General features: G+C 40.1%; 1 long non-coding RNA gene across 2 annotated transcripts in view; it reads right to left on the reverse strand.

Annotated features, from left to right (window-relative positions):
• Positions 1 to 2,938: 2,938 nt before the first annotated feature.
• The window catches only part of LOC128887235 (uncharacterized), a 145,621-nt gene continuing 129,247 nt past the window's right edge, over positions 2,939 to 19,312 (reverse strand). The window contains exons 4-6 of one of the 2 annotated variants that reach the window (XR_008459989.1): positions 17,045 to 17,097; positions 4,132 to 4,199; positions 2,939 to 3,242 (exon numbers count right to left, since the gene is read on the reverse strand). This is a non-coding gene — a long non-coding RNA (uncharacterized LOC128887235). Of the gene's footprint in view, positions 3,243 to 4,131; positions 4,200 to 16,814; positions 16,951 to 17,044; positions 17,098 to 19,312 lie in introns of those variants that run through there. The other variant, XR_008459990.1, reaches the window with a different exon arrangement.

Here is a 19,312-nt window from a genome sequence, read left to right on the forward strand (position 1 = left end):
TCCCGAATGTTTCTTTCGCGAGTTGCACTCAATTATTTTATGTGGTCGTGTTTATGTTAATAGACAATCTAATTTCATATACAGGGTGTTCCAAAAATGTTGTAACACCTTGAAAGGGGTGGTTCAGGAGACGATGTCAAACAACTTTTTCCTTAGCGAAAATGTTGTCCGAGGTTTCGTTAAGGAGATATTAAGCGAAAACCCCGACCAATCAGAGCGCGAGGATGCCGGTTGAGCGTAGGTTACGCGCTAGGCGGCCGCGCTCATACGCTACCGCGGCCGCTCCAACGGTATACGCGCGCTCTGATTGGTCAGTGTTTTCCGTTAATATCTCCTCAACGAAGCCTCGGACAACATTTTCGCTAAGGAAAAAGTTGTTTCAAATCACCTCCCGAACCACCCCTTTCAAGCTGTTACAACATTTTTGGGACACCCTGTGTATTCATGTTGTAACAGTAATGGAGCAAAATGAATCGTGCACAATTCAGTAATGTAACATAATTATTAATAAAGCGAAATAAACTTTTGGGACAACCTAATATATATCACATATTCTTTCCATACTTTGTTATATTTCTGCGTATGTTCCTGCGATGTATTTTCATATTTCACGTATGATATTTACACATTTTTACATAAATGCATGAACGTCCGCAGTCTATTTATGTTCAATTCCATAAGAAAATGTATTACGGGTGCACATTCATATTTTTTGAATTTTCTTTCGCGTCATGGGCATCATGCAGCGTGTAAAATGTACAAGGTACATGAAATAATATCTACACGAATGTGACGTACTACTGCATTATGCACGTATAATATAATATGCATAATATACGTGATGCGTAGGCACGTCACGATGACGATGACTACAACAATGATAACGATAATGACGATGGCAACATTTGCACAGTTTGCATATATTTTGCATATTTACATGTATCCTGCGTACAAGCGTATTAATAAATTTGCTAAATTATATCCCACATTTTTGAATATTCGTATTTCAAATTACACACGACGAACACCATATATCATTTCTCATCGATATTTATTCTTCGTTGTTTATTTACGACTGTTAGATTGTTAGGTCGTTACATGATATTGTTTTTTCATTTCTTCCGATCCATTTGTCGTAGATCTTTGATAATATATTTCATTGAATCTCTCGAGGGACGAATTTTAAATGGATTTTATTTGCTGTAATTGAGTACGTATAAATCAAAGCAATTTTTATCTGTAAAATGATTTAAACACACAAATATACCGTCCTTCTTTAATATTACGTATTTGTTTAATTTTAAAAGGTATTTCGATTCTAAATAATTTAATTTTAAATATAATTTTGTTATAAAAGCAAACGTACGTGTCTATGCCCCTCGAGAAGTTAATCTTTTAGTTTCCACACATTCTATTTATAATACTCGTACCTGTGTACTCTGTACGCAGTTTCTAATTTTTCACATTTTATTATAATCTCGACTCGCTACCTTATTTTTTTGCTGGATCGTGCTAAGCAGTTTTCGAGGTAAGGTGGATTTAAACGGTCGACCTCGTTCGCCCGGAAAATTTTTGTGGAATTTTTACCGTTCTTTTATTGTAGTTGCCGAACCGAGCGGAGCATAGTAATTTTGGAGTTTATTGGCGCGGAGGTAATATATTCTTTATAGTTTAGCGGTGAAACGGTAATTGGGTTAGAGTATAGATTTTAGTGAGTTGAGTCGAATATTCTAACGGAACGGAACCTTTTAGTATATTGCAGTGTTTTTTTTTTACTTTTTTTATTTGCTTCGCGTACGAACATTTACCCACCAAATAAATGCAGTTTCGTGACGCGATAAATATTTGTCGTCGCATAACTTTTCATTATCAATAAATTACGATGTGTTTGTCATTCGTCGCTGTAATATTGCAAATGTACACACAAAAAAGCGAGCGAAAAAAAATACACGATTCAATTTTAACAGGTGTATAACAAATTAATGCAGTAATTTCAGCGTTTTAAATTACACGTCGCGTTTCGAGCATCGGAAAAAAGCTATCGGGAACGAATATTTCCTCACGTTTTATTCGTCGATGTTAAACTTTGCACGCATTACTTGCACGCCAACAAAATCCAGAATTAGTATTCCTCGCCTTTTATAACCGGCACAGTAAAATGTAATACTTTCGCGAAAAAAAAAAAAACTTTCCGAAATAATTGGGTCACCGTCGGACCTTGATACTTTATTTTTCAGGTTCCCTCCGGGTATTACACCAGCGAAGTATAATTTATTAAACATCCGATTTTCCTGACCTCGTAGTCCGGTTACAATTTTCCCTCGATATTCAGTTTCGAAGATTTTTCATGGAGCGTGCGTCACCTTCACTTCCATCAAAACGATTTGTTCCGATCTCTTAGCTTCTTTTTTAGTACAAAATTAATAGACGCAATCGACCTAAGAATATACCGAGCAAATCTTTTCTTCGCACAACGCCTCTCGCTACCATTGTTCTAAAAGCGTTCGAGTTAATCGCGGCGCGATACTAGATTGCAAACACGATGCACAATATTCGCGCACTTAATTCGCCACGGAAACACCGCCGATTTCGAAACGCATTTCCACGCGTTACATTATTCATGGGCGGTAATGACATACTGCGAATATTATACGTAGCGCGTACACGGTAAAACTATCAATTGTCCCTGATTCAATGCGATTCATTTCGGTCCCGTTGGTGTTTCGCCTCGTGTACCCAACGTTTTCTCCACCTTCTTCTCTTCTCTTCTCTTTCTTCCTTTGTTCGTTTCGTTGATTTCTCTGTCGAACGAAATGGCTCCGAAAGTTTCGCCGTTAGAAGAGAAAAGTTATCACGCTCGACGGATTTTCAAACTTCGTCCCTCGGAGCGCTAATCGAGCCGACCGTTTCTGGATGAAAGAGGAAGTGGCCCTCCAGATGCATCGTCTCCGAGATCCGCCGACACCGCCGCAGACTCGATTATTACAATGAAATTTAATTGGCACGCTACACCGCGGCGAATTGGAACCGCGAATTTAAACAGCCCGATTTCCCTCCAGGGGCTGCTTCTCCGAGGATCATGTTTTGTTTCGTTTCGAATATATATATATACGTCCTAGCTTAGGTGGTGTATCTCAGGCGTACAAATTAATTCTGCGCCTTTACATTCAATCGTTCGTAACTGCAGTTCTAGAGTTTAGCTCAGTTTGACGCCTTATTGCTTGTTTGAAAGTGCGTGGTTTCTAGAAAAACATGTTTCACGTTTTCTATAACTGTATATTGTCTAGATGCGGAGTTTATGTATATCCGCTACAATCTATAATACTTTGAATTTTTAATCGAGACTTATTGCAATTTATTCTTAGAACTGTAAAACATCCTTTAAGTACAATGAAAAGCATTCAACGTTTTAAGGTTTTAAAGTAGTCCAACGTGTCGTCAGGTGTATTATTTCTCAATTGGACCTTTCTCCTGTGTTTTGTAATTTAACCCAAAGATAATTTCACTCAAAGACACGACGCACCTGTATCGATCAAAAACAACCTCTAAAACTAACCCCTTAAAATATTCGTTGCTGTTTATTCGAAATACACGAAGAACATGGTTAAACATCATGATTTATGTTTCTAGCTATTGGACCTGTTTACATGCGGAAACTTCGGAGGTTCTTCCAGGGTTTTTCCTTCCGATCCCCGCGGTTCTCGCGATTTCTTATTTTCGCGTGTTACAGCGACGATGGTACAGCGACGATTACAGTATCGTAAAAGAACCACGTATTTGTTTCGGGATATTCAACGTTAATGTTGGTGCAAGGCATCGTTTGCTTCCACAGAAGAACGCGGAAAGTTCGGCCTTCTTACATGGAACATGATTTCGCGTCAGAATTAATGTGTTTACTTTCAAAATGTCTCACGAAGGTTGTTTTACCAACTTCGTTTGACGTCATTTCCGAGAAAGTTGTCGAAATAATCAAACTGACACTCTTCTTTAAATTTTATCCACTAAAAGTGTCCTTCGTACCATAATTTATATAAGAACTACGTTCTTTAGTTTCGAGATATACAGTTTAATAAATAAATCATTTATTTTTTGCGGGTGGTAATTGCAAACAACCCTGCGAGTGAAACTTACCAAACAAGTCAGGAATGATGATCGGTTATTTAGCTGATACATGTAAAAGTTTCAGAACGGTCGCAGTCCTGAAACATGGTTAAATAATTAAAAAGAAACAAATATCCCATGCGTTACGCTCCGTGCAATGGGCCGAAGTAGAATGAGATAATGGTCAGTACGCACTACGCGTATCGTTACAGCTATGCATACGGCAGGGAGCCAACCAGTTTCAACAATTTTGTAATTGATATCATAGAATTTTCCTTAAAAGTATTCTGTTTATTATTTCTTAAGCAATATCTAGACATTGTTTACAAACTACGCGCTGTGCGTCGCTGGATAGATTGTAACTTAGTTGTAAATAATTAAAAAGAAACGAAACTGGCGATATGAAACGAACTAAATTTCACGTGCAGGTCAACATATTGAACCTCGATGGATTCATTTTTTTTATCAGCTATTAGACTGTCGTAGTGAAAATATGCAGTCCCTGTCGTATGCATAGCTGTAACGATACGCGTAGTGTGTCTGACCATTGTCTCATTCTACTTCAGCCCATTGCACGGAGCAAGAGAAATATAATTGCAACTAAATTAATAATATACGTTCCGCCATGTACCATTTACAATAACGAAATAACATGATAAAGGAGGTGTCAAGGTGGCATTGTTTTCAATTTAACCGGAAGTTCATGATTCTGGGAAACGATATTAGAGTTCGAGGATTAATTTTGCAGCCACGAACTCGTTAAACCGGGGCCGCGATGCATACTTGCATCGCCTGCCTCGAATGTTATGCTGCTACATCTGAATCTGGGTTATCGGGCTCTAGTTGCTGAATTTCCTGAAGGCAGTCGCGTTTCGTGTCAGCAGATTCTGATAGTTTCGTCTGCATCTTTTCTATCGGAGGGGTCGAAAGTGTCGCAAGTTGCAGCGCTTCAATTATTCGCATCGGGGGCAGAAGCTAAACACCGACAGTGAACGAAGGAGAATGTATTAACCTCTTGGGGGATATTGACACATATGCGTGCGTTTACTTTTATATCGAAATTGTCATTCAGTGTTCGCGGTTCCGACGCTTTATGCGTGTTTGTAGACACTTTCGATGCCACTAAAAATGATTAAACTATACAGGGTGTTCGGTAACTGGCGGTACAAGCGAAAGGGGAGTGATTCCACATGAAAGAATAAGTCGAAAATATAGAATAAAATGTTTTCATGCGAAGCTTTGTTTTCGAGAAAATCGACTTTGAATTGTGGTCGGGTACGGGTGCACTCGATCGTCTCCCGTTATAACGGATCTCACTGTAGATCATTGTCTCGATTGAAGTTACGTTGATAAACACTTCCAATTTCATACATTAACTTGTGCATTTTGTAGTTTCTTGCATAATCAAATTTCCTATAAATGCATAAAAATTCGTAGTCCATTCATTACCAAACAAGTCTTAGTCTTATTACCAAATTAGTCTTCTAAACAGACACATCCTGTACATAGAAGTTTCTACAAAAAGATGAGTCTTTTCAGAAATATCACTCAAATGTCCTATAAATGTATAGAAATTCACAGTCTATTCATCATCAAACAAGTGTATATTAAATATTAGTCTTTTCAGAAATATCACGCTCTCGTAGAACAGACCTCTCATTCCTGAAAAGAGTCACAGCTACTACCGACTGTATACAAATGACTGAACACTTAAAAGGTTGATTTTGAAGGTCCAACGCGACGGAGGCCCTAAGCAGGTGTCTCGCGTGCCCGTGGGATAATACGGTACTGCGTGTGGGTTGAAATGCGTGCACCGTAGGGAACTCGATAACCTAGATTTTGGCGGTCGCCCTGAGGGAGTCAGCGTACATGGAGACTCATTACATAACTTTTGCGATCGATCGTTGCACCAGGTTCGCGTGTTCTTCCGGTACGAACGTACAAACACAGACCCACACTTGTAACGCGCGGTCCGCACGTAGCCAAACATGTACGTATTTACGTGCAACGACGACGAATTGGGTGCCGTTATCTCGCTACCAGGTACCGTTCGAAGGCTGATAAAAGCGCGCGAACCGTGGACCAATGGCGGGCAAAAGAAGCGTTTTATACAGTTCCCCGACTGATGCTACAAGCTCCTCGCGAGCGCTTCTTTACAAATCAGCCGTGTAAGAGTCGATTTGCGAGAGGAGACGCGGTATCAGTTCTACGGGCTGCGCGGAGTTTCCCGCGGCAGCAATTTTCTCGAGGAAGCATTTCGATCGCGATGAATTTTTTACGGGGAAGTGTAGGTTATCGTAGCGAAAACTAAAAGCAGAATGCTTTATGTACTTCGATACTATCGAGTGTAATTTATTTTAGGTGGTTAGTCGTGCCCTGGATATTGCTCCAAATATTCCTTATTCATGTATAATTAACAAATGCACGATCGGCAGATGTTATACGTTTCTAATACCGAGTATGAAAATAATAAAATTCCGAAGTTGGGCATCGCGAATTCGTATCGTTAGGGCGATGGTAAAAATTAAAAAAATATTTGTTGAAGTATCGATTTTCATAATTTGTATACTTGCTTCATCTGAACTATCCCTATCTTTTAAACGGATGAATTCCCGAAGTTAAAATTTTATATTTGGCTTTCTTCCACACTCTTCGTAACATCCTCCAAATTTCATATCAATTGGCCACCGATCCCTTTCGGAATAATATCCCGCAATGACCCTGTTCGATACTTCGCAACTTCACGATTCGGCAACGAGCAAAAGGACCGAGAACAATGATTCGAACGTGACGATATAATGCTACACGAATAATAAACGTTGAACAACCGTTACTCAACAACGTGACTGGCTGTATGGCGGATAGGTCCATGTTCCGCGACGTTAATAAAATTTCTGGGTGATATTGCGTCTTCGCTCGTACGGATGCGGTGCTCTTTCCGGCCGAAAAAGATGACAGAACTTTTGCATTAGCCTAAAATTGTACGCTTTCAGCATGTAATGTAATTCGATGCGGCTCTCTGTTAAAAATTGCGCGGCTCTTGGTGACCCAGATTTTTTGCAAGGTGATCTCACTCGCAGAAAAATTTTTACAGAGATATACGGTATGAATATCGAATGTACCACGACGGACGAAAAACAGCGCAATATAACGAAATATTTAAAACAGAGAGTACCCCTCGACGTTTCGAAAGATTTGTATCGCGTTCTATGTGTACATTGCAGTTATTTCTGCGCTCGCATACCCAACGAGACTATGCCGACGATTATATCGCGACGAATTAGCATTTATTCGCGAGAAATTGTTAATATTAACTCACAATTAAGCAGCGACCACTTATGCCTACGGAAAGAGCGTTTATTCTAGTTGTGAGATTGCACATCGGGGCCAAATCGAAAGTAAAAAGAAAATGATTAGCTGCCTACATATTAACGCGGTGGATTTATGGACAATGACCTAAATCATAATCTGGTATGCCGGGCGGTAACACCATTAAGACTACATTTCACTGGGTACGACAGCTCGCAGCACGCTGACGTACGAGCACGCATACGAAGTTGCACAGAGGCTCGAATGGAATGCAGAATGCATTATGCGTCACGTCAGAATTCCACGGTCTAGAGTGCGTTATGCCGAACCGCTGAAACGAACAAGTAGCTTCTGCGTTTCGTTTCGCGATTTCCATGAGAATACGGAACGCTGGTTCTTCCTTTAAAAAAAGTCCTCGCGTTATTCGGGTCTGGGTTCGGTTAGGAATTAATATTTTAATTACGCCTACGTGAATTCACTCTACGACTCTCTCCCCTTTAACAAGAGAAATATATTTAGACATTTCGTATACAACAACCTAATAGCTTAAATGGAACTCGTCGTTGACAAGTTTAATAAATACTCGCGAAACCGCCCGTACGGCGAGCAAATAAATAAATCATTCCACCCTCGAATATTTTACCGTGTCTGGGAGCTCCGTAGCTCGCTTTCCGCAACTAAGAATCACGAGTGTCGTCAACGTTGTTGCATTCGCCGCGAATCAATTTCAAGTGATCACTTTACCGCGGCAACAAATAATACAGAAATTATTGCAATCGAGGTAATTACGTTCGGTCGAGTCTTAACGGTTCGTTCGGAAACGTTCGCAAGAGCAATCTGCGGTAGAGCGTACTTCGAATCATCGAGGGTTCGCAAGTACCAGGTAATTAACTCGACATTTCACCGTGCCTTGCGGTTTCTTCGTAAACGCGTTTATATCGGCTGCGCCACGATAAGATCGAGTTTATCGATCATCCCCTTGCTCGTTGAAACCGATTGCGACGGGCCGAGCCTGTTTCGTTTTCGTTTCGCGAACACGTGTGTGACAATAATGGCCACGTGCCATGATAGATTTCGTGCCGGTTTCGTGTACCTGGCGGTACGACGCCGTTTTCCCGGATAACCTTCTTTCGAAATTGATGCTTCGGGAATATTTCATCAAAGCCTCGCTAACCCTTAAGTGATTAAAGCGCGCAAGACACGACGGGGACATTAATGTCACGTTTCAGGGGGCACATATTCTCAGCTGCAGGCAACTTTATTTCTTACCGGGTAGACACATTTCATTGAATCATCTACGCGATACCAGCTCCTATCGAAATTTTATACATTAATTAAGCGATGTCGAAAACTAATTTAACGCCAGCTGTGGCATTCTATTTGCGAATCACGCACCTCTGTGTCGTGAGAATCAAGCGACGACGGATATAACCGGCAAACACAAAGTAAGTGACGCTTCCAGAGTATTGGATCAAAAAAAATATACTTTAACTTTGTACGAATGTATTCAGAGCCCTTGAATCAATTGTAATTATTATTGTTATCTTTTTCGAGGCATAATAGATAGCATAATAGAATAAAACGGTCGCGTGTCTTATCGAGGCGATTAATTTCGTACGATAAGATGTTTAAATTAATAATTTCTTGGCCCGCGAGGGAACGCAAGAACCGTTCGCGTAATTGATTTCCAAGTTATTAGAACGTCAGGAGTACGGTGTACCTGTCCCGTGCATTTCGCTTGTACTTTCGTTACCGAGCCTAATTGAAGGTTCGCTTTCACGCGGATATCGCGGCCATTTACATTGTAAATCACGGCTCCCTTATTCATCAGCTATAAAGCACGAGTCCCAGGAATCGAAGACCATCAAGTGCCGATTCCGCTAGGCGCGGTCGGATCCGATTGAATTTATTATGACAACACCAGTTCCAATCACCGCGAATCGATATTGCGAGCACATGTTCTGAAAGCAATGCTCGAAATAATTTTATCATCATAAGTAGCTGCGGTCTGCGGTGTGGTTAGTAAGACGTTAGACTTGTGATACGAGTTTTGACCTCAGGGGCTGTAGTTACGTTTAATTAATTGTAGCACATCGTCCCAAGGTCACGGTACACTAAGTCATTGAATTCGTCTTGACACCTACTATAATATTGTTAAGACAAAGATATGAAGTGCCATTTAAAAAATGAAGATGAACTTGACAACACTAAAAAAAAAAAACTTTTTTCAATCCTGTTTTTGTTGCAATTGCCAATCCAAACTGATCGACGTTTGTTTAAAATATTTTTCGATCAGATTATCGCAAGTACTTGAAAAATTGCAAAACAACAAAATTTAATATTCACGTTTCGTTACCAAAATAATAACCTGGATTACACGTCTGTATTAAATCTTGGCGCCCAAGTTAAAACGCATTAAATTTGCCTGGCAGTGAATGGGTTAAAATGAAATGTATGTGAACATACTAGTTGTGAAAATTAATTGTACGCCTTTCTATGATAAACGTATACTTTATTTAAAAAGAAAAACTGTACTACTTATGATCCTTCTCCAGTCACAGAAGACTGAGATTTATCGTCACGGATGCGAAAGTACAATCGATTTTCTAGGAAGATTTATAATACCATTTCGTAAATGGACGCGTGTGACTCGTCGCGGCAACAAAATGTTTGCCATTTATTCACAGAGTTAAAAGAAATTCCGATTTCTGCGTCTCGTCGTTCCTCTCGCGGTACTATTATTTCACAATAGATCATTAAATATACGCATACTTTTCCTCGGCACTCGAGACGAGTGGGATCAGAATATAAAAGGAAAGGGACAAATAACGGACGAAGGAATTCTGGAATAAAGGATGGAAATTTAGAGGGGACGGAGTTCCGCGGCAAACGATTCAAACGGAAGGAATACTGTTCTCCTTATGCACTTCTCCATCGTTTTATGCCAATCTCAAGCGAAAATACGCGACGAATGTAACCTCTGTTTCGCTCAATGGATATTGAAACCTTCACGGGAATTTTCTGAATGTAAATCAACGAACGTTGGAATGTGTCATTTTACCAAGTATCCACGGATGTCAATAATAGAAAATGCGTTACGTTGGACCGTGTCATGGGTTGTAGAGTCGAATTAGTCTTCGACTTTTAATCCATTTCTTCAAAATAATTATTAGCAATTTGGTCGATTTATTGATATCGGTGATATGGGAACATATTGATTTATCGATAATTTATTTGTTTGCCGATATCAGCAAATATGATCATTGGTTTGTTATTATGTTCCTCATTGCACTGCCGACTATATCGCCTAGGACATTTCTAGTTGAATAATAGATTATTAGTATCTTGTTACGTAAAAACTGAAACATAAAATGAATTGCAGGCCGTCAAAAACAATTATTCTTTAAAATGTTGCTAGGATTTTCTTACTTCCCATACCAGTAACACAAAATACGAAAGCTTATATAAATCGACTGTTTACTTTTCTTGTTACCTCTGTTTAAAAATGATACATATAATATTTTACAGTCTCTTCCCGATGACTAGTCTTCGTCAGTATTTCCTTACGAACGAGCGAGAACCATTATTAAGATTATTACAATCCGCATCTGAAATGGAATTGAAGAGACACATTTCTGGAGCAGCTTTCAAAGAAAAACGTATACACGGGAATGTATCGTTTCTTCTCTTCAATCTGGACTTTTTTCACGAAGAATAACTCTTTGTATCTGTGCCATCTTCTATCTCGCTGCTCTTGCACTCTCTTTACCTCTTTCTCTTTTCTCCCCCAGCTCCTTATTATTCCAGCCTGTTTTTCTCTTAACATTGAAAGAACATATACAGTGGGGGACAAAAAATAATAGTTTTCTGGCGTCGCGGAAGATCTGCAATTAGTTCTACGTTTCCAAGTGAAACGTGACTTCTCGAGGATCAAGTTTATTGCATTTCATTACACGCGACGACGCTTTTGTCAAAGCGCACGTTTTAAGACACCGATACCTTGCTTTGATAACGATGCTTTTGCTATGCAAATATCTCACTTGCAAAGAAATTATGTACAAGTTAACGCAACGTTAGAACAATGCACGATGATAAGCATACTCGAATATGCGGGGATGTATAAAGAAGTAAAGTAAAGTTAAGTAAAGAAGACACATAGTTCATTTGATGTTGAATTTAGAAAAACTCGGATCGGAGGTGTAGATGATTTAATTTTCTAACGATCTACCAAGACAAATTATCGCTTTGTTGGATGGTTCACTTTAATATTTGTAATAAATATAAGTGGATAATAATGTAACAAAATTATGTGTAGTAATTCTATGTGTATTCTAATTTCAACTCTTTACGTTACATAGTTCGTAAATTAAAAATTTGAGGCCTATTTTTAGGAGGCTGAGGGTGGACGATCTTCGTTACTTATTTCTACTGTTCAACAACTGTTCAGTACTCAAACGGTATTCGAATTGCATTCGTGAAAAATTCACGAAGTTTCGACTATTCGAGTAGAGAATAATTGGAAAAGTAGTCTCAGGCTTTAAAAATTCCAGAGACTGATCTATTTTTAGGGGGCTGAGGGTGGGACGATCTTCGTTAATTATTTCTATTGTCCAACAACTGTTCGATACTCGAACGGTATTCGAATTGCATTCGTCGAAGATTCGCGAAATTTCGAATATTCGAGTAGAGAAAAATGAGAAAAGTAGTCCGAGGCCTGGTTCAGAGCCCAATGTCTACAGACGGAAGACAAGGCGCAGAGGCGAAGCTCTCGCACGGTGCGTCGAATCCAGAGCGAAAGGGGAAGAAGGTGAAGAACAAGAGCGACAAGGCTACCGCGACAGATCTTCATTTCCGCGAACTCAGCCCTTGGCTTTCGGACTTCTCGAGCTTTTTTGTGGTTTAAGGACAGCATTGAGTCAAGAACGTCTCCTTGCTCGCCTCTCAAATCCCATCACAAAGAATTCCTCCCTCTGCCTTCGTTTCGTTGGCCCGTCTCCCTCGCTCTTCGATTCACCCTGTCCCCGTTCCCCGCCCGCGCTTTTCCACCCCTCCTCTTTCCATCTGTACGTTCAACCCGGGTTTTCTTTCTCGCTATCGTTTCTCGGTGCACGTCGTCGTCGGCCGAGCATCCGTCCCTCTCCCGCCTGTCCCGTTTCCCTGCTCGCTGTCCCGTTTCATCGTTCGCGAGACACGCTGAAAAAGATAGCTACCCTTAAGTCGCGAGGGCTCACATCTGACGGTCGATGAATAAGGGAGTCGCTATTTAAATTGTAATTTCGGTCGTGCTAAAGATACCGGGGGATTTCCTTGGGAATTTTTACGAGCTGCCAAGATATGTTCCTCTGGCGATTTAATAAGGGAAGAAGGCACGCCGACCCGCTTTTCGATCTAGATTCAACGGATAACAAATTTTCGAATCGATCCCTTCGGTTAAACTCCGATACCGTACGGTTGCTTGTTAAAGTAGCTGTCCACGTATCCAAGTATCTGTCTCTGAAATATATTTCTCGTATTTAAGAAAATTTGGAGTATCAATTTTAATTCACTTTGATTCAATTTTTAAATATTGGAAAATATTTTGATGACTTTTTTGAGAAATTACCAACGATTCTCTTTTATTCTCTTTCTCGTAGGGACATTTAATAGCTCTGCAAATTCTGTTACTTGTTGCTCACATCGAAATATTATTTAATCGATCTAGAACATATTTTTGGTAGCTTGCCACGAAAAATTCAAATCGTAGCTCTCTATATATTTGCTTAATAAAATAGCTGGTTCGAATAACATTCGAATAATACAGTATGACCTAGAAAGAGATCAAAGAACGTAGAGATACTATGGTATAGCACTCGCGAAAATAGATGAAAAAATCCGGTGAATATTGGCTACCGAATCTACTTTGATGGAAATGCAAACGAACTATGTGTAATACACAATGACGCACATGTTGACCCACAGCATTCACTTTTCTTCGTCGATACAATTTTCATTCTACTTATACTACGAATATTTCAATTCTCCATTTACATAAGAGGTAGTAGCTTGAAACGCCTTTTGTAGACATTTGAGATGGAAATCCCACTTGAAATAACTCTTTGCCTCGACTTCGTCGAAATTAATCTGCGGACCTATCTCGAGTGGGCGTTCTTTGCCTATTTTTTGCGAGTATTGTACACTCCTAAATTCTTCTGCCTCTTTTAGACCAATTTCAATACTTTACTCGAATCTCAGAGAATTTCATTAAATTGCAAATTACTTCTTGACTTCTTTTAATATTTAATGCAATCGTAGTAAAGTAACCTAGACGTTGATGCGACCCTAAACAAATCATTTAAAATAAAAGAATAAAAATAAAAGAGCGATTCTTTACTTATATAAACAATGCTAGACGAAACAGCTGAATGTAACACGCGAAAAAAGCTTTTTGAGACAACTCGATACAACGCTTCGTGTTTCGAATCGTTAAGCTCCCCTGTCCACGACGTCTGACTCGAAGCAAGTATCAATTTGTAGCCGTGACGCAAAACGCGACGAGATTCCTCGCGACGATTTCCTTTCGTTCCCGACGCGAGCCTTACGACACCCCGCAGGGGAAATCCTGTGTTCCCCTGCGGCGGGTGCACGCGAGTGTCGACCTCGAAAATTGGATTTACTCGGGGATCTATAAGCCGTCTCATAAATCTGTCCATTATCGTCCCGTAAAGTTCTTCGTACGATTCGCGAGATCACCAGAAATTCTGCGCCGGTGCGTGCGGCGTTGCTGTATAGATATCGAATAGATTCCTCGCTCGTTGGGTAGAAGACGTTCTAGGGATTCCTCGAAGAAGCTGCGCGGAGGATTCGCCCTGGAATTAACACAGGAACGTTGCTGGATCCTGCATCCTAGACGAAACTTTTCATGACCTGTATCTCGAGATTCGCCGAGATTTTTACTAAAGATTACTTTAGTCGCGGTGAATGTGTCGCTAGCTGATAGGGAGGTGATAAGAATAATTGATTTTTTAGAAGTCTATAGCAATGACCACTTCAGGATATGTGGACAAACAAACCAAAAAGCATCGAATTCTTTCTTCACATACGAAAAAGCATAGATTTCTTCTAGTTTCTCAGCTTTTTTGTTCTAACGTCCGCTCTGTCGGATCTAATTCTTAATTCGTCTTCTTTAATTCTTAAAAGATTAGAATTCCGCGATAATCTCCCAAATGATGTTGGTTATGTTTGGGTTTGGCGTTAGTAAGATATGATCAAAGAAATTTGAAGGGAACAAAAGTGAAATAATATTTTTCATTTAGAATTTTAAGTTGTCACGAAGAGATAATACACATGAAACTGATGTATTAGAATTTTAACTGAAGATACAAATAATAAGCTGAAATTTATGGTTTTAACGAACAATCTTGGGGTGATTTTTGAGGTACATTATAGAGGTTTATATTAAAAACACCTACGACCTATCTCTAAAGTACAAGTTATTAAGAGTAAATGCACCTCAAGGTTCTCCAAAAATGCTTCCATTATAGAAGAATTTTAACTGTTGAAGAATCTCAGTTCTCGTCACGCCTCGATCTTGAGTGCAAACATTTACAAGACACGTGTATATTAAAAATATCTAAGACCTCTAAGACATATATTAAAAGCACCCAGTACATCTGACATACAGGTGTACATTAAGAATAAACACACCCCTAGGACTTCACCTCGGGTTTCCCTGAAACTGCTTTCACCACAGTGAGATCTCAACTGGCGGGGAATCTCGGGTGTCGTTAAGCCTCGATCTCGACCTTTTTTGTTCTCGAGCGTGAAAATGTTTGAAATACGTGGACCGAGGAACCGTATTAGACGGCGACAAGACGATGGGAATCCACGTGGCTAGCGAAGCGCGATCGGAATATCTCCTTCAGCCAGGTCTGAATTCGAGATTCTGGGTTCCTTTCGCGAGGACGAGGGCGTTGAAAGAAGCACGAGTCGAACGTTAATTTGCCGTCTGCGTCTTTCACTCGGGGTTTTCGTTCTCCGTTTTCGTTCACCGCCCCCATCTTTCACGGCGCTGCCAGTGCCCCGTTACCTTCGTCTGCCCGTTTCCTCTCGGGCTGCAGCCTCGCTGTGGACCGAGTGCATTAAAATAAATTAATTTTCATGAGATTTTCCCGTAGCAAATGGCCGTTACGGGATTTAAAATAATAATTCAACGAGCCGCATGGACAGAATTTGCATTTCCACGTCACGGCACGCTTCCATCGGCCAGCCGAGATCTCGCCCAACGAAAGAAAAGTCGGAATGGAATTCAGAAGACGGCAACAGGGGCTGAATAGAAGATGGAGCGAAAAGCGGAAAGGACGATCCCTGTTTATCGGGAATCCCGTTTGCCGAACGGTGTCTCGGCGAGTTAGGAGACACGGACGTTCGACCCCTTTCAGCGCTGGCAAATTTAGACTTGGCGGGACCTTAAGCTAACCGTTCTCAGATCTTCGAATTTCAATTGAAATCGCGTTGTTTTACAGTTTTCGTAGTTGAGTGTAAAATGATTTAAGTGTTGACGATTTTATAAAATCTTTAAGGGTGTATCCTACTCTAGAACGTTCAACGAATCTATTTTTGGGGGCTTTCTCTCAAAATGTAGATCTTGAAAAATATATCTGCTGCCGGTTTCCTTCGAGTTCTTTCATTTCAGACAAGCAGCAAGACCATGAATATACTCTTCTCGAAAGGGACTCGAGTACAAAATTACTTGTAATGGGATCCAGTTTGATTATTTTCATTAAAAATGATTTAGGTACATTCTTGAATTATTAATGGATCGAAAAAAGAAATCTAAAATACCTGAAAATTGACGCTGTGAACTAGAGTGCATCCTGAAGATGTAAAAAAAACACCTCATGGTAGAAATTGATGTAACATTCACCCCGATAACTTATTCCTGCATTGCAGACAAAGTTGCGAAGCATCGAGAATTGCGAATTGCTAAAATATCAAACTTATTCATTGCAATCCAAGGGAAGGAACAAGCAGGACATCACGATGTCATTTAAGGATGTTCAAAATATCAGATCGACCGTTCACGTTGGCTCTCTTTATCGGGCGTCGTAAACGTGCCGAGTGGAAGAGCCACTGTCGCTGTCGCGTTTATTCGCGGCAGACCCCTCCGAGTCCGAAAGTGCCCTCTGGCGCTTCTTGGCCAACCCTCTCTCTCTTTTGCTCATTCAACCCCCATACACAGGCACGTGTTATGTTCCTTCTTACGTCCTCCTTTCGTCGTGAAAGAAGAACACAAGCACGAAACCTCGGTGTCGATTAAACCCGAGGAATTTCGCCGCATTTAGCAGAGGATCGCCACTCCACTGGTTGTCCTTTGACCGACCATTATCGCTTGCTGGCTCGCGCGTCCTCGCTTTTTAACACTCGGTCTCGAGACTTTCTTTCAATTTATTCTCGCGTGAAATGTGTTATTATTAACGCTTTTCATCCAATCGCTTGTTTGGTACGAAACGATGTACAAGGTATTTTGTTTAAATCGGTTAAATATCTCGCGAAGGGATGAAGCTATAAAAAGAATGTTTTTCCAAAAGTTATTTGGTTCAAAAGTGCTGACTATAATCCTCTTTATTCGATAATTTAGTTTAAAAGTATGACTCACCAAGCGTAGAATAACGTTGGTCCCGAATTTTCACAGTGAGGTATTCTGTAAATCTGCAACATAAAATTACACCACGTTGACAAAACGTAATAATGAAAAATACAATGGTACACAAAAATCTACTTGTATTTTTTGAGTAATTTTTAACGCAGGATATCGTCGACGTTAAATAGCAAATATCGTTGCTTCAGCTTTAAAAATGATTCATTAATCAATTTAATATTACGGATAATATTATCTACTAATATTATTACACAGTAGACTTATTAATTAAAAATGATAATGTAGGTGACCTCTTTTTGCGTGGCCCCTCTTCAGCTCGCCATCGGCAATGTTAATCCATCCATTTCTTAGTCGTATCGATGTTAATTAAAATAATTAAAAGTGGCGCCGTCTTGTTCTGCGATTCAAAATCCGAGAAACGTACGCTCGACTAATGAGTTACAACCAGATTTAATTAATCTTCGCTGTTATATATACAAAGCGTTTCGTAGTATTAGCTTCGAACGTGTGCGTGGAATAACAAGAAGACGATGAAACAACTCAGTTTGAATGGCGTTCACGGATGTAAGTATGTGCAAATAATTATGTTCACGTTATAAAAGGATAAGTAACTTGAATTTGCTGTAAATGAAGCTTTCGTTAAAGTTCCACCAAATATGCTTTTGAGGAATTGTGTACTATTAATAACCACAATCTTTTATAGCAAAATAAAATCTTTAACTACGAAGACTTATTTAATTAAAAGTGAAACGAAAATGTCAGATGAATTTTAGAAATACATATTGGCATAGGATAAATATCTTGAGAATTCTTGAGGTGCAATGAAAGTCAAAATAGAATCAAGAAGCCATGAATAAACATTCGAAATGTCCAAAATAATAGTTAATAATTATCAAGTGTCAAACGAATTCAGTGGAGAAAGGTGGCAACGCAGAACTGTTCAGATTAATCTTTTCAAGGGAGGCTTGTAATCAGTTTGCTCGAAATAAGCAAAATTGAAAATACGAGATATTGGAAAATTTAATTATAAATATTTATTCGTAATTCCAGTGGCTACTTCTTTGTTATTTACTACAAATAGGGACGTACTCAGCATTATTAAATGCAAATAAATACTTGTTAGTTACTTTTATTCACACTTAATCTTGGAGTACCACTCCTTCCTATTCGCGTAAATAATACAATCCTTTATTTATTTATAACACCATTATCTTAAAAATCGTGGAAAAAAGTTCCTTGTAAATCAATATTTAACCCATGCACTGTCAGCTAAATTTAATTTCTGCAGAATCAGGCTTCTAAGGATTAGTAAGTCAGCTACGATTATACTCATTACGGAAAAAAGGGAGTATTTTGTGTCACGACGAGTGTACTCGTAAAGTTTAGATACCATTGGTTATTTAAAAGTATGTCTCACAGATTAATTTGAGTAACGAAAGTATAAGTGGCATGAATTTTTGGGATGACCCAATATATAGCCGTCTTTGCGATCCGATATTACTCTGTGTTTGACGACTATACCTGTCGTAGCTCGATTCTCACGACACACATAGGTGCGCGGTCTGAAAAGAGTACGTCACAGCCGACCGGTCGATCGCACATTTCCCATATATCTATCAAAACAAGCATAAACAGAAGCTTACGTCGCGCTTAGCAATCGACACACCCACGAGTCGGAATACCGTGGAAGCAAGAGTTTCGCAATAACCGCGAAACAATTGTTCCGTTCGTAAGACAATATTCCGCGTAGGCGGTGAGTTTCATCAGTATTCGAGTCCTCGGGAGCATCTCCTCGGCAATTTCGTCTTTCCCGATACATCCCAACAATTTCCAGCGCTCCCTGTGCACCGTGCCCACGAGGGTGCACTCGAGGAACTAATTTTAGTTTTAAGTAATGGTGGCGCAACACGCGCGGCCTCGGGCTCGTTACGATTCCAGGAGAGCTAGACAAAGTCGACAAAGAAACTCGAGCGAGTCGAAGTGTTGTCTGTGATCCATAAACACTCGACAGAGAGAGAGAAAGAGAGAAAAAGCCTGAAAAGACGGTTGCGGCGATGGTGGGACTCCATTGGCACGAGGGGAGTAGTCGGAGGATGAAATGGTGCATCGGTTTTAGGATCGTCAGGGGAGAGCGAAGCTCGCGGGCCCGACACGCTCGTTTTCCTCCGTGGACCCAACCTCGATCTCGGAAAGAGTCACGGGGGACTGCTTCCGGCTACTTCCTGCCTGCGTATTTCCACGTCCCGACGCTAAAGTTGCGCCTCG

Source organism: Hylaeus anthracinus, unplaced genomic scaffold, assembly GCF_026225885.1.
Source record: "Hylaeus anthracinus isolate JK02 unplaced genomic scaffold, UHH_iyHylAnth1.0_haploid 11985, whole genome shotgun sequence".
Classification (NCBI taxonomy): Eukaryota; Metazoa; Arthropoda; class Insecta; order Hymenoptera; family Colletidae; genus Hylaeus; species Hylaeus anthracinus.